Source organism: Chiloscyllium plagiosum, unplaced genomic scaffold, assembly GCF_037043375.1.
Source record: "Chiloscyllium plagiosum isolate Xiang-an unplaced genomic scaffold, Cpla_swu_hap1 HiC_scaffold_6, whole genome shotgun sequence".
Lineage (NCBI taxonomy): Eukaryota > Metazoa > Chordata > Chondrichthyes > Orectolobiformes > Hemiscylliidae > Chiloscyllium > Chiloscyllium plagiosum.
This window is the reverse complement of record NW_028270144.1, coordinates 13,792,799-13,808,486: the sequence shown is the minus strand read 5'-3', so window position 1 is coordinate 13,808,486 and position 15,688 is coordinate 13,792,799. Positions and strand designations below refer to the sequence as shown.

At 38.9% G+C, this 15,688-nt stretch overlaps 1 long non-coding RNA gene across 1 annotated transcript in view; it reads right to left on the bottom strand.

The window, feature by feature from the left end:
• Positions 1-3,896: 3,896 nt before the first annotated feature.
• Positions 3,897-15,688, bottom strand: part of LOC122550452 (uncharacterized) — a 112,015-nt gene continuing 100,223 nt past the window's right edge. Inside the window, exon 6 of the long non-coding RNA XR_015757384.1 lies at positions 3,897-4,698. This is a non-coding gene — a long non-coding RNA (uncharacterized LOC122550452). The remainder of the gene's footprint in view (positions 4,699-15,688) is intronic.

Genomic DNA, 15,688 nt, shown 5'->3' with positions numbered 1-15,688 from the left:
AGGTAAGTTCCAGGTCTCCGCCCAGGACTCGCTGCACTCGCACTGCTCCAGGAGTTGCACCCCTCACACTGCCCCAGGACAAGCTACCCACGCACTGCTCTGGGACTCACTCCCCTTGTGCTGCTCTGGGATTCACTACCCTCACACTGGGATAGAAGTGGAGATGATCAATGTTCCAAAAGGAAATTGGAGTTGTGGTTGAGGGAATTAACCCTCAAGGCTCCAAGGATAAATTAATGGAATGGAAATAATTCAATTACTTTACAGAGAACTGGTATGGAGTCAATGGGCTGAATGGCTTACATCTGTGCTGTAATGTTGCTATTATACATCATTATCTAAAACATAGGACCTGGAAGCAATTACTTTAGAAAGGATAATTGAAACATGGCTTAATAAGAAAATACATCTGGTCATTAGATTCTACATGATGCAATGGATATCAAATTGGACAGCAATAAAAACAAGTATGAGGAAGGGAATAGCAAATTAACATGCACAATTAAGTGGGATTCAGGCAACACAAGCCATTCAGTCAATAATATTAGGGATAGCAACAAATGCTGGTTTCATCTGCAATGCCCATGTGCCTTAAAACAATAAAAGGTTAGTCTTCAGTAGACACAAGCCTCCAAGTTTTCTGAAAGAGACTTCCAGACATTATACCGAAGTAGAACTGATCACATGTCATGGTCACAGCAGTGGTGACACCAAATTAACTGCAAATCGGAGCCATCAGTGGAAACCACAGAAATCCACCAGTCAAAAGGAGGTCAAGAGCATTTGGAAAGTGGAAGAAGTATTAATGAGTGCTTTTCAAAATGAAATGGCAATAATAAGGGGGATTTTAATTTATATGTAGACCAGAATAATCAGATGGGCAAAAGATAGACTAAATGAGCAGTTCATCAAATATTTTTGGGATAACTTTTTGGAACAATGCATTCTCAACCATTTAAAAAGGAGTCTATGCTATTGTGGTATTGTGCAATAGGACCGGTTTAATTAATTACCTCAGAATGAAGATGGCCCTAGGTAACAGTGGCCATAATATAATTGAATTTTGCTTTTAGTTTGAGGGAGAGAGCAGTGGGTCCAAGATTAGTACTTTAAACTTAAATAGGGAAATTATAAGGACATGAAAGCAGACTCATAGAGATGCAATGACTGATATTTAAGAAAATATTTCAGAATACACAGAACAGTTGCACTCCAACAAGAAAGAAAACTTCCAAGGAGTGGACCCACCATCTGTGGAATGAAAGGGTAAATATATTATCAAACTTAAATAAAACAAAATATGATTGCTTACATATTGTTGGCAGGAAGATTGAACAGTATATAAAGTCTGCAAATATTGACTAAAAGGTTATTAAGGGGGGAATCAGAACATAAGAGAAAGCAAGCTAAAAATTGCAAAACACAAGGCAAGACTTTTGATAAATATTTTTAAAAAGGAAAGCGTTAACAATGTTATCCTTTAGAAAGTGACTCTGATGAATTAATAATGGAAAATAATAAGATGGCAGATTAAGTGAACAGGTATGATGCATCTGTTTTCAATATAGGAGATAAGTAACATCCCAGAAATAGATATGAATGAGGAAAAGTAAAGAATGGACGAACTGAAGAAAATTGCAATTACCAGGAGAATGGTAATGGTCAAATTATGAAGTTGTAGGTGAACAAATTCCAGGTTCACTTGAAAAAGTGGCTAGTGGGATAATTAATACATTGGTTTTAATTTTCCAAAATTCCCATGATTCAGTGAAAGTTCTGTTAGGTTAGAAAATATTGAATAGAATCCCATTATTTAAGACAAAAAGGGAGAAAGACAGAATGCAAGAAACTACAATCCAGTTAGCTAAACATCGTAGAGGGAAGATGTTGTAAGCTATTAAGAAAGACATTATAAAAGGACACTTACAGAAGTTCAAAATAATCAGACAGAATCAATGGGGTTTTGTGAAAGGAAAATTGTATTGGGCCAACCTCTTTTGATGAAGTAAAAAACACCTTGATTGGAATATAAATGATCCTGAAGAGACTTGGTAGCATGGATGTGGAGAGGACATTTCCTTTTGTGGAAGATTCTCGAACAATAGGTCACTGTTTAAAAAAATAAGAAGTTACCCACTTCAAGCATTCCATTCATGTAGAATAATCAAAACCAACTGCATTGACATTACCATTTTATATAAAGACATTGAAACCAGGAAATTGAGTCAGTGTCAAGAAATTCACATCCCTGGTTTAATTTCCATGTGCATGATGATTTCACATCTTGGAAGATAACAGGTTTGCTTACCGATTAGCCAGCAGGGAAATTCAATTAAATTAGACTCCAGAATATGTACTGAACATATTTTTGAGCATATTTTTGAGCAACTGAACTGAAAGAGGGAAAATGATAACAGAAGATAAATGTTTCTGTCTTTACCTGTTTCTCAAATCTTCTCAGAATACAGTGACCGGTGGAAGAGCAAATTAAAAGAATAACACCACAAGGATTTGAAGGACATTTTAACAGCATGACTGATATTACCCTTGTCTATGCCAGATTCTCCTTTTACAACTTATTACTTGTGTTTGTATCTAGACTCACAGTGTCATAGAGATGGACAGCATGGAAACAGATCCTTCGGTCCAACTCATCCATGCTGACCAGATATTCTTAGTTAATCTAGTCCCACTAGCCAGCCCTTGGCCCATATTCCTCTAAACCCTTCCTATTCATGTACCCATCCAGATGCCTTTTAAATGTTGCAATTGTACCAGCCTTCACCACTTTCCTCTGGCACTCATTTCCATACACGCACCACTCTCTGCATGAAAAACGTTGCCCCTTAGGTTCTAGATTAGAGTGGTGCTGGAAAAGCACAGCAGTTCAGGCAGAATCCGAGGAGCAGGAAAATCGACTTTTCGGGCAAAAGCCCTTCATCAGGAATAGAGACAGAGTGGCTGCAGGGTGGAGAGATTGCCCCTTAGGTCACTTTTATATCTTTCCCCACTCACTCTAAACCTATGCCTTCTAGTTCTGAACGCCCCCACCTCAGGGAAAAGACCTTGTCTATTTATCCTATCCATGCCCCTCATGATTTTATAAATCTCTATGAGGTCACCCCTCAGCCTCTGACACTCCAGGGATAACAGCCCCAGCCTATTCAGCCTCTCCCTATGGCTCAAACCCTTCAACCCTGGCAACATCCTTGTGAATCTTTTCTGAACCCTTTCAAGTTTCACAACATCCTTCCGATAGGAAGGAGACCAGAATTGCACACAATAATCCAAAAGTGTACAGCCGCAACATGTCCTCCCAATTCCTTTGTTGTGTTTTTAGGATTTTGTTGTGTTTTAACGTTGTGTTTTTAGGATTTTAACTTGTGTTTAGTAAATAATAATAACTTCTTCTTTCAAGAAATCCTATGTCTCATTTTCAAGTGCACTAGATTTTAGTGTAACAGATACAATTATTTGTTGTCATGAATTGAGAGAGGGAAGCCAACGCCACAGCCTCACCTGTCCAAATAATTCTCAAAGTTCTTATGCTCGAGTTGTAGAGTTCCTGGACATTTTCTAATCAATGTGTTCAGAGATATCATTATACACCTTTGGAGCAGAGTCCAGGTCTCCTGATCCAGAGGTAGGGATATTATCACCACATCACAAGGGCCTTTGCCTTTGTCACAGCACACCTTTAGTTTTGAGATACGTAGTTTAATCTCTGTGGTTTATGGCTCCTGTTTTTTCAGCCATGGTATTGAATCTGATACTAGCACATGCACCCTGGGATCAAGCTTAAAATTAATTAGTTCCTCATTGACAGTAACAGATTTTGCCAAACTTAAATCGTTTGGATTATCAATTTCCTCAAATAACTCATTGGTTATCTTTGATCATGTTGAGGGCTCTATCAGATTCATATTTATGTAGAGTGAGCATTTGATTTTTTGCTGCTTTAAAACTGTGCCCCCTTTCTGCATGTCCTCTGGAAGTGACCTATCATTTTAAGGATATAACATGGGGTGGCATGATGACTCAGCAGTTAAAACTGCTGCTTCACTGTGCAAACTCCACACTGACGATCACCCAAGGGTGGAATCTAACCTGCGTCCCTGGTACTTTCTCTCCTTGTCTGCGTGGGTTTCCTCTGGGTGCTCCAGTTTCTTCCCATAGCCCAAAGTCCACAGTCCAAAGGATTGGCCATGCTAAATTGCTCAGTGTCCAGCGATGTGTAGGTTCGATGGGTTAGCCGTGGATGGGTTTGAGTGGGATGCTGTTCAGATGATTGGTCTGGATGCAATGGGCGAATGGTCTGCTTCCACACTGTAGGGATTCTATGATTCTTTTGTCATATCTGGACACAGCTTGTGCTTTTGAGACATTTTGTTTCCGCAGTGCTGACACCAAGTGTTAGTATCTTCGATTTGACCTGCTCTTTGTCTTGGTTTTTCACAAGTGGCTTGTGTTAACACCTTATTAAAGTGAATGGATTCCATTACTCTCTTGAGTTAATGTTGTCTTTCAACCCTCAATATTTGTCGATGATTCTTCGGGTTTCGGCTTCCAGCACAATCGGAACATGTTTCTGTTGTTGAACTGAAATAAGTCCAATCTTAAACATAAGTAACTCCAACAATAATTCCATATCTAATGAGTTCTGATTTTAGAATTCCACCATCACAGTTTCCCATTAATCTGTAAAAGATCATGAATAGAATTATTGATAATTACTCTAAATGCAAAGGTCTTCTGTTAAAGTATGGGCACCAGAATAAAGTAATTTTCAAAGACTTTGTAGAACTTCAAAATTATCTGTGCTTTCTTTTATGCTTTGACAGTTAATAATGTCCTCAGCTATAGGCTCTATTGAATACAATAGTATATTAATTTGTTGTGCTTGTAATTTAATATTTAAGTCTGAACTGATTCTGTAACTTAAGGGCTGTTTCTCCAAGATGTCCAAAACCCGTGTTTTATTTACCCCATCTCTGAAATTAAATCTTTGAGCAATATTCTTTCTCCTGTAATTTCTCCCTAATGGGAATATTTATTTGTCTGACTTGAACACTTTGAAATTCTGCAGTATTTCAATCCTGCTGTAATTTCTTTCTCTTTAAGAATTTCACTTCTGTAAATTTTAATTCTGTAATTATAATTCTGCAAATTTTCCATGTTGTTTAAAAAAAAATCACACTAGAGATGGTAATGTCTCTGGCTAGGACACCACTTATTCCCTTTCCCTAATTGCCCTTCAGTAGGTGGTGGCGAGTTGACTGCCAGAAGGTGAGGGGGAGGAGAGGTTAGTGGATGTGGTGTATTTGAATTTCAGAAGGCTCCTTATAAACGTCCAATATTAGTGATTAATAGGCAAGGTTAAAGCCTAGGGATTTGGGGTAATATACTGGCATGGATTGAGATTTGGTTGACAGACAGGAAACAAAGAGTGAGAATAAGTGGGTCTTTTTCCAGGAGGTAAGCAGTGACTAGTGGGGTACCGCAAGGAGCTGTGCTTGGGCCCCAGCTATTCACAATAGATGCACATATAACATGGATAGGGAAACTAAATGCAATATTTCCAAGTTTGCTGACAACACCAAACTGGGTGAGATTGAGAGTTGTGAAGAGGATGCAATGAGGCTTCAAGGTGATTTAGAAAAGTTGAATGAGTGGACAAATATATGGCAGATGCAATACAAAGTGGCCAAATGTGAAAAAACTGAAAAGAAGGGTATTATTTAGAAAAGTATTATATAGTGGAAAATGTGGATATACAAAGTAATCTGGATGTCATTATATACCAGTTAATAAAACATGGAATGTTCCAGCGCAGTACAGGCCCTTCAGCCCTCAATGTTACGCCGACCTGTGAAACCAATCTGAAGCCCATCTAACCTCCCATTATCATCCAAATGTCTAGCCAATGACCATTTCAGTGGCCTTAAATTTGGTGAGTCTACTACTGTTGCAGGCTGGGCATTCCATGCCCTTAATACTCTGAGTAAAGAAACTACAGAGTTCAATAGATTCGGGGTCGGTTCCTGAGGATTGGAGGGTGGCAAATGTTATACCACTTTTTAAGAAAGGTGGGCGAGAGAAAGCAGGTAATTATAGACCAGTTAGTCTGACCTCAGTGGTGGGAAAGATGCTGGAGTCTATTATAAAGGATGAAATTACTGCACATCTGGATAGTAGTAACAGGATAGGACAGAGTCAGCATGGATTTATGAAGGGGAAGTCATGCTTGACTAATCTTCTTGAATTTTTTGAGGATGTAACTATGAAGTTGGACGAGGGAAATCCAGTAGATGTAGTGTACCTGGACTTTCAGAAAGCTTTTGATAAAGTCCCACACAGGAGGTTAGTGAGTAAAATTAGGGTGCATGGTATTGGGGGCAAAGTACTAGATTGGATTGAAAATTGGTTGGCTAATAGGAAACAAAGGGTAGTGATAAACGGCTCCATTTCGGAATGGCAGGCAGTGACCAGTGGGGTACCGCAGGGATCCGTGCTGGGACCACAGCTTTTTACAATATATGTAAATGATATAGAAGATGGTATCAGTAATAACATTAGCAAATTTGCTGATGATACAAAGCTGGGTGGCAGGGTGAAAAGTGATGAGGATGTTAAGAGATTACAGGGTGACCTGGACAAGTTAGGTGAGTGGGCAGATGCATGGCAGATGCAGTTTAATGTGGATAAATGTATGGTTATCCACTTTGGTAGCAAGAACAGGAAGGCAGACTACTACCTCAATGGAATCAATTTATGTAAAGGGGCAGTACAGAGAGATCTGGGTGTTCTTGTACACCAGTCAATGAAGGCAAGCATGTAGGTACAGCAGGTAGTGAAGAAGGCTAACAGTATGCTGGCCTTCATAACAAGAGGAATTGAGTATAGAGGGAGTGCAGCGTAGGTTCACGAGGTCAATTCCTGGAATGGCAGGATTACCTTACACTGAAAGACTGAAGCGACTGGGCTTGTATACCCTTGAGTTTCGAAGATTGAGAGGGGATCTGATTGAGACGTAAAAGATTATGAAAGGATTTGACACTCTGGCAGTAGGAAACATATTTCCACTGATGGGTGAGTGCCAAACCAGAGGACACAGCTTAAAAATACGGGGTAGACCATTTAGGACAGAGCTCAGGAGAAACTTCTTCACCCAGAGAGTGGTGGCTGTGTGGAATGCTCTGCCACAGGGGGCAGTGGAGGCCCACTCTCTGGATTCATTTAAGAAGGAGTTGGATAGAGCTCTCAAAGATAGTGGAATTAAGGGTTATGGAGATAAGGCAGGAACAGGATACTGATTAGGAATGATCAGCCATGATTATATTGAATGGCGGTGCAGGCTCGAAGGGCTGAATGGCCTACTCCTGCACCTATTGTCTATTGTCTATTGTCTACCTCTGACATCTGTCCTAAATCTATTACCCCTCAATTTAAAGTTATGTCCCCTTGTGCTAGCCATCACTATCTGAGGAAATAGGGTGAATAGTGAGAGCCTATCTAACCCTCTGATTATCTTATATGTCTCAATTAAGTCACCTCTCAACCTTCTTCTCTCTATTGAAAACAGCTGCAAGTCCCCAATCTTTCTTCATAAGATCTTCCCTCCATAACCAGGTAACATCCTAGTAAATCTCTTCTGAACCCTTTCCAAAGCTTCCACATCCTTCCCTTAATGTGGTGACAGACAGGCAGCTGCAGCAAATAATCAGTATTTTGGCCTCCATTGCCAGAAGATGTGACATCAGAAATAAGGATGCAGGTATACAGTGCCTTGGTGAGGTCATAGCTGGAGCATTGCATGCAGGTTTGGTCTCCCTAACTAAGAAATAGGGATAGCAAGCCAAACCAAATCAGACTCACTGGATATCACATCACAGTAAAATTAAAATATTCAATCATGCTCAAGATTGCCCAGTTGTTCCTAACCAGACTTCATGAATAACAAATACCAGGCAAGTTATAGCTTAAGCAGAAATGAATCATTTATTATTAATACTGTAACTTTAGCAAAGTTAAACAAGGAAGTGATCTAATTAATGATTTAAACCCAACCTTAATTGAAACCCCTGCTCATGCACATGGACAGGCAGGACAGACAGAGTTTAAGGTTAAATTAAAAAGAAAATAAAAGAGTCATAAATGGCCAGTTCACTTTAGCAGTTCTGAACAATGTTTACTAACCCTTCATGCCATCCTTGGATAAAGTGTTGTTCACTGATACATAGGGCTGTATATCATGCTTGAATTCCAAAGTCACTGGTCAATGCACAAAGCTTCTGTAAATCACTGAAGTTTTCTACTTATCCCTACTAAATTGGATTACTTTCTCAGAACTATCAACACTTCAATAACTGGTGGATAACAACAGACCAATCGAACCTCCATTGAGCAACTTTCACGTCTACACTGCCTTCTGCCCAAAACCCAGTTCAACCTTCTTTTTCTGTTTCTTCAAAAATCTCTTTTTGACTGGCCAGCATTGGTGTTGCTTTGATGGACCCTTTTAACATTCAAGCAGCTCCTAGTCCTTCAGCATATTACATCATAGATGCTGAAACATCTGTAGTGCTCTTAGAATAATTAACCTGCAATTAACTTTCCAGGCCAGTTCCCATAAATGTTTGTTCTTTCCATTTTTTCAAAAAAAAAAGCTGCTGATCAAAGTCCAAAGTTATCTCTAAACTTCAGCTCACAGTTCCAAACCAAAAAAGTGAATAAAAAAACAGCGATGGTCCCAAAAAAAAAAAAAACAGGGTCTGCTGAGGTGATTCACTAGGCATATAGGACTGTCCTGTGAGGTGGAATGGTTCAACTGGACATGTATTCACTAGAGTTTAGAAGCATGAGAGATGATTTCCTTGAAATATATAAAATTTCAACAGGGCAAGACAGGCTGGATACTGAGAAGATGCTTTCCCTTTGAGAGTCGAGAGCCAGGGACACAATCTCAGAACATGGGCAGGTCACTTAAGACTAAGACAAGGAAAGATTTCTTCATTTAAACGATAGTTAACCCATAGTATTCCCTACCATTGAAGGCTGTGGAGGCCACATCTGAATATATTCAATGAGTTATTTTTACATATTAAAGGCATCAAAGGGTCTGGGGCAGAAAATGGAATTTGGCATTGATATCAATTGATATCATAAATTGATATTTCTGATCATATTGAAGGTTTGTAGGGCTGCATGGTTTACTCCTGCTCCTAATTTTTATGTTTCCATGTTTACGTACATCTATAATGCTGTTAGGCAGATCTAGGATTTTAACCCAGTGACAGTGAATGATCAGTAATATGGCTGAGTATTACTAAAAAAAGACATATTTGGTTAAAGATTTCATCTTGCTCTCATCAGGACAATTTACTGATTACAAGTTCAAGGAGAAAACAAATATTTATACTGTATGACAAGAGAGTGTTATTTGGTTGGCAATGTGCAATGAGGAATGATCAGATCCGGGTAGCCACTGTCCTGCTGATGGCTTTGGTACATTCCATTTCAGCATCAAGCTTGTATGGTGCACAAATGGCTCACACTCCATTTATGAAAAAGGCCAATCTTAGAGCAAGTGAAATGAAAACTTAGGAAGAGCCCATAGGTGGTCCCTCACAGGCTTGAAACATGCCCAGTCTACCTCAGATTACCCTGCATGTGTAAGAGCTCTCATGCATTTGAGCAAGATAATGGATTCACACAGCTACAATACCAGAGTGACATGACTGGTGTTCACCACTAATTGGATGCTACCATTAGGCCAAATAGACATTCTGAGCATTGCATAAATGAGAAATGTGGTATATAAATCTCAGTGCTGCTTAGGTTAGGCACATAAGCATGTGACCCCCAAGCCTGGCAGATCATACTAAATTGCATATCCTTCAACAAAGAGAACACTGGAGAAACTCAGCCAGTCTGGTGGCATCTATGAACAGAGAAACAGTGTTAATGTTCCAAGTCCAGTATATTTCTTTTCTTGTTCTGGTTCTAGTTCAAGTTCCCATTCTGAAGAAAAGTCATACTAGACGATAAGGTTAACACTGATTCTCCAGCACTTTGGGTTTCTTTCAGATTTCCATCATTTGTTGAATTTTGCCTTGATTCAAGCATATCCCTTCAGCTGTTTGTACTCAGTTGATCATTCAAATGTTTCTTCTCTTGGTTCCAATGGACTTTTTTGACCAATGTGCCTTGAGTTTTGAATAACATTAATTTTTGATGAGGATAGAATGAGGAAGATCAGGAATGCATTGGAAAAGTCAAGTCCAGAAGTAATAAAATTATGAATTAGAGTTTCAGCAGCAGATGATTGAAGTTGGAAATAAGTGATTTTAGTGGTGGCACGAATATGTGATCATAAATACTTCTCATTATCAAATGTAACATCAAGGTCATGGATAAACTGACCTAACTCAGACTTTTGCCTGGGAGGGGGATAGAGACAGTGTCTAAAGAATGGAGTGGGGACTAAAGGTATTTTTCACAATACTTAGAGGACAAAGTTAAAAATTACACAAACCAGGTTATAGTCCAAATTATTTATTTGGAAGCACTGGCTTTCAGAGCGCTTCTCCTTCATCACGTAGCTTTGGAGAGGAAGGAGCAGTGCTCTGAAAGCTAGAGCTTCCAAATAAATCTGTTGGACTATAACCTGGTGTTGTGTGATTTTTAACTTTGTCCACCCCAGTCCTACACCGGCTCCTCCACATCATCATTGGAGGAAGCATTCTGATACATTAGTAATAGTGGAGAAGTTGCGAGGTGGTGGTGAGGTTGAGTTGAATGTAATATATGAAAGCTGTTGCTGTGCTTTTGATGTCGCTGAGTGGGAGATGAGATATTTGGGAGGTATCAGTGATTGTGGTTCAGGAGTGAAAAGAGAAGGCATTGTAAGTAATTCGGTACCTTTGAGTAGATAGGTAAGTAAACGAGATGAATGCAATCTTACCCAGCTTGTCAGCAGTGGAGAGATGATACAGGTTGTTCTGGTTTCGACAATACAAATTGGCGATAACACGATTGATGAATTGTGGACGCCGTTTGGATAACACAACCTTTCTGCTGAATGAGCATAGCAATTTTCAATAGCGATCTTCAATAGCAGTTTTCCATAGCACCATTTTCAATGGTGAGAGGTTGCAGAGGAACGCAATTGTTACATTATACCAGAATGCACTGTGTAGTAAACCATTTCAAAGGCAGCAGAAAGGTTAAGGAGGGCAAGGAGAGGAATTTAAAATTGTTACAGTTACATTAACTGTCATCAGTTACTTTAAGAAAAAGTCAGAAGTCACACAGCACCATGTTATAGTCCAACAGATATACTTAAAATCACAAGCCGTCAGGGTGCTGCTCCTTTGTTATGACACTCTGCTAATTTAAACCCAATACAGAGAAGCTCACCTCACATTGTAATCTGTCAAATTTCAAGAGGAAAAAATTTATCCCAGATTTCACTATTTAAAGTAAGAATTAACAATTTTATTCTTTAAGTCCAACAGAGAACATCCAAACAATGGCTATTTACAACTCCTTTGTCTTAAACCTAACTTTTACCTCTCACTCTACAATATTGGTTCTATAAAAGAAACCTGAATTAAGATTTACAAAAAAAAAAATCATGTTTCAAAACCAGTCAGCTTTGTTGAGTTTCCTCTGTAAGTTTTCCTGGGTTGTCTCTTCTTCAGTCTTCTGCTGCATAACTTTTTTTATGGAAAGGTATCTTTCAGAGAGCTATTTGACTAGCAGTCTATACCTATTACTGCTTAGCAGTTCTCCCCATAACTGTTCAAAATGTCCAGTTTTATACCCCAAATCATCAGGTCATTTAATTGGTTTGATGTCATCAAAACACTAAATTCAAGTTCAATTGGATTTTGGTATCTGGTGCATAATTTAAACTGATTGGCCAAGTTTGAATTTGTTTTTGCTCCATGACAACTCAGCCATTGGTTTCACAGTTAAATGTTACATTTTAAATTCTTCAGCACTCTCTGTGCCTGCAGTCAGCCCTTACCAGCTTTTCAACTCTCTTAAAGGTACAGTACACACTTATACTTCATAACACCTTCATCAGGTGATGGGAGCATGAAGGAGCAGTGCTCTGAAAGTTTGTGATTTCAAATAAACCTGTTGGACTATAACCTGGTGTAATTGAACGTCCACCCCAGTCCAACCCGGCACCTCCAATAATGACTACTTTTAAAAACAGGCTGTTTTAGCACTGTGGTTGAGGGATTCAAATAGTTCTGAAAAAAGATACAAATAGATTTGGTAGATGGCATTATATCATTTGGAGAGGAAAGAGAGATTGAGATAAGGGACAGTAGTTTGCAAGGACAGTGGGGGTTAAGGGAAAATTAAGTTCAGGGAAAAAAAAAGTCAGCTTCTGGGCCAAATATGCCTCCAAAGCCAAACAGAAATTGTTGACTATTTCACAAGGTACCAATTTTATGACAACAAAAGAAAAAGAAATTACAGTTGTTCAAGAACACGTCTCACCTTCTCAGGTTAACTAAATACTGATCTTCACATAAAACAAAGAAAACTTAAGTGTTAGGAGCCAATAATGTCAATATAAAATCTAAAAGCAGTGATCCAAAACAAGATACTTGGTACCTGTCCTTCTGAGTTAATAGTGCTGACAACACTGGCTGTCATATAATTGACCTGTTTTCTTTAAATAGCAAGAGAAAGAACTGAGCTTGCTTCTTGTTTTGCTTGAATGTACCCTGCAAGTACACACGTGTGTAATTGTTGATGACATGATTGAAATGACATCTCTGCTGTCATGATTATTGCAAGGCCAGCATGTGAATGATGGCTTCTTCCCGACATCGTCAACGTTAGTAGAGGGCAGGGTGGGATGAAAAGAGCATGCATGAGTTAAAACAAAAAGAAATTATGAAGCTAACTATGGTGCTTTAATATACTAGTCTATGCTGATGCGGACTTGTAGCGTGTATCTGTACACTCTTGTAATAACTGGCACCATTTTAAGTATTTATTTGTATCTCATGGTTTATCATCTAATTTACTTCACTGTAGTTTTACTTAACACAGCATTGTAAAACAAAAATGTTTTACTCTGTTTAAACAAGCACAAGCAATCAACTATCAACCTTCGAATAACGAGAAAATTGTTTTGATAAATAATTGACGAGTCAAATAATCGTTACAGTTCCATAAAATGCAAGGAACATTTTAATAAGTCAATAAAAAATGTAAATACTCTCTTAAACCTCATTAAGAAACAAGACATCCTTCATGAGCAATTCATTTTCCTCTGGGGAGATGAGTTACATTGGCTTGAATACATACTGTTTATGCAATTATGTCTCCAAAATGCTTCAGGCTGTAACATTGTGATTTACTTGAGTGTATACTTATTATTCGATGCTTGTCTACACAGAGAAGCTGCAGTGGGCTGAATTGTCCAGAATGACTTCTGAATATATAATACATTTCTGTTATGAAGCTTCATTATTAATACTTTTTTTAAGAATTTCTGTTCAAGTGCTTGCCAATAATGGGCTCAATTGAAAAGACTGAATACAAAATCCAGGACTATATTTTCTAACAAAATATGGCTACTAAAGTGACATTTATTTTATTGAAATCACATGGCTTAAGCTAATTGCTTGGAAATATTTATTGGAAATCACATGCCTGGGATTATGGTTTTGGTTTGGATATTGTTTGGCATTTACCTGCACCCTGAGGAAGAGAAACTGTCTAGCTTATCCTCTTTCATTCCAAGAACTGAATAGAATAGATTGCAAAATATTTGATTTCAAGCAATATTCTTTTAGATTAAAATGCATCATAGGTAAAATTCATAAGGGCATACCTAGTATACTGCTTACTCACAATGCACCTCCCCATTTCTTTCTTTCCAGTCAGTTCAATGGAATTAGATAGGCTGTGTAACAGGTAGTTGATCTGCTTCTGCTTTTTTTTAAAAACGCCACAAAGGTTAAGCTTTGCTGTCATATTCTGGTTGCAAACAGAGGACTTGATTTTCATTCTTGATTCAGGAGTCTGACATTAGAATAAATTTTGGGTCCTGCTTTTAACCACCATGCACTGATTTTTCAATGAAAGACTAATCAACAGGCAGAGGATATGCTCGCATTCTCACAAGGATGATGAGTGAGCTTCAAAAAAAAGAGAGGCGAATTAGCGCTGAAGGAGCTGCAGTGAGCTCTGACAAACTCTTTTAAAAAAAGGCAACAGTCATAGTTGTTAGACCACCATTGAGAGCGGGGAATTCCTTCATAGAGCAGCTATGGCTGAAACTGTGGCTATGTAGGTCTGGCAGCTGCAGGCTGAAGAGGTCCTCAAGTTAATTCTGGACTGTTGGAAGGTTACTGGAGGCAGGCCCCCTCAGAGTAACTATTAACATTTATGTTAATAGTTTCCACCGACCAATCATTTGTTTCCATAAAACAGGCCCAAGATAGGAAGATGCTAGCAATAGGGCAAGCTGGTGGACACTGCTTAACTCTGAGGGGGCCTGCCTCCAGTAACCTTCCAAAATCCAACCCATGGAATCACAACAAATATGTCAACAAGGAAGGTCATTAGATCAACTTAGCTCATTTACCTGCAAATAATTTAAGTTCCCCTTAGCACAGCATCCAAGTCATTGAGTCATGGAAACAGACCCTTTGGTCTAACCAGTCCATGCCAACTATAATTCTGGATCAGTGGTGCTGGAAGAGCACAGCAATTCAGGCAGCATCCGAGGACAGGCAAAATCGACGTTTCGGGCAAAAGCCCTTCATCAGGAATGAAGGGCTTTTGCCCGAAACGTCGATTTTGCCTGTCCTCGGATGCTGCCTGAATTGCTGTGCTCTTCCAGCACCACTGATCCAGAATCTGGTTTCCAGCATCTGCAGTCATTGTTTTTACCATGCCAACTATAATCCCAAACTAAACTAGTCTTACCTGCCTGCACTTGGCCCACATCCCTCAAACATTTCTTATTCATGTATTTATCCGAATGTCCTTTAAACATGGTAACTGTACCAGCAATCACCACTTCCTCTGCAAATTCATTCCACACATGAACCACATTCTATATAAAAAAAAGCCCCCATGTCTTTCTTAAATCTTTCTCCTCTCTTTTAAAAATATCCCCCCCCACCCCCGAGTCTTGAAATTCACCACTATAAAGAAAAGACACCTACCATTCACCTTTTCTATACCCCTCGTGATTTTACAAACCTCTATAAGCTCACCTCTCAATTTCTTCAAACTCCAGCGAAAAACTCCCAACCCCTCCAGCCTCTCCTTATAATTCAAGCTCTTCATTCCTGGCAACATCCTTGTAAATCTTTTCTGAACCCTCTTCAGCTTGATAATATCCTTCCTATAATAGAGTGACCAGAACTGGACACAATACTCCAGATGCTGTAAGTGAGGAAGGATTTTCTCATATCTATCGTATAATCACCTTCAGTTAAGAGTCTCAGGAGGTATTGTGGAGTAATGTTCTGGATCTACCTGTTCTGTCCTGTTAACTATCCAGCAAACCTCCATTAGGTCATCCGTCCTGTACCTTCTTTGAAATTCTATGAAATTGTCTCTAACTCAAATGTTAAGCACTGAATTTTCAACTTGTGTCTTCTTTGCACTTGCATTTTATTAAAAAGAAAAAGGACATACAGTA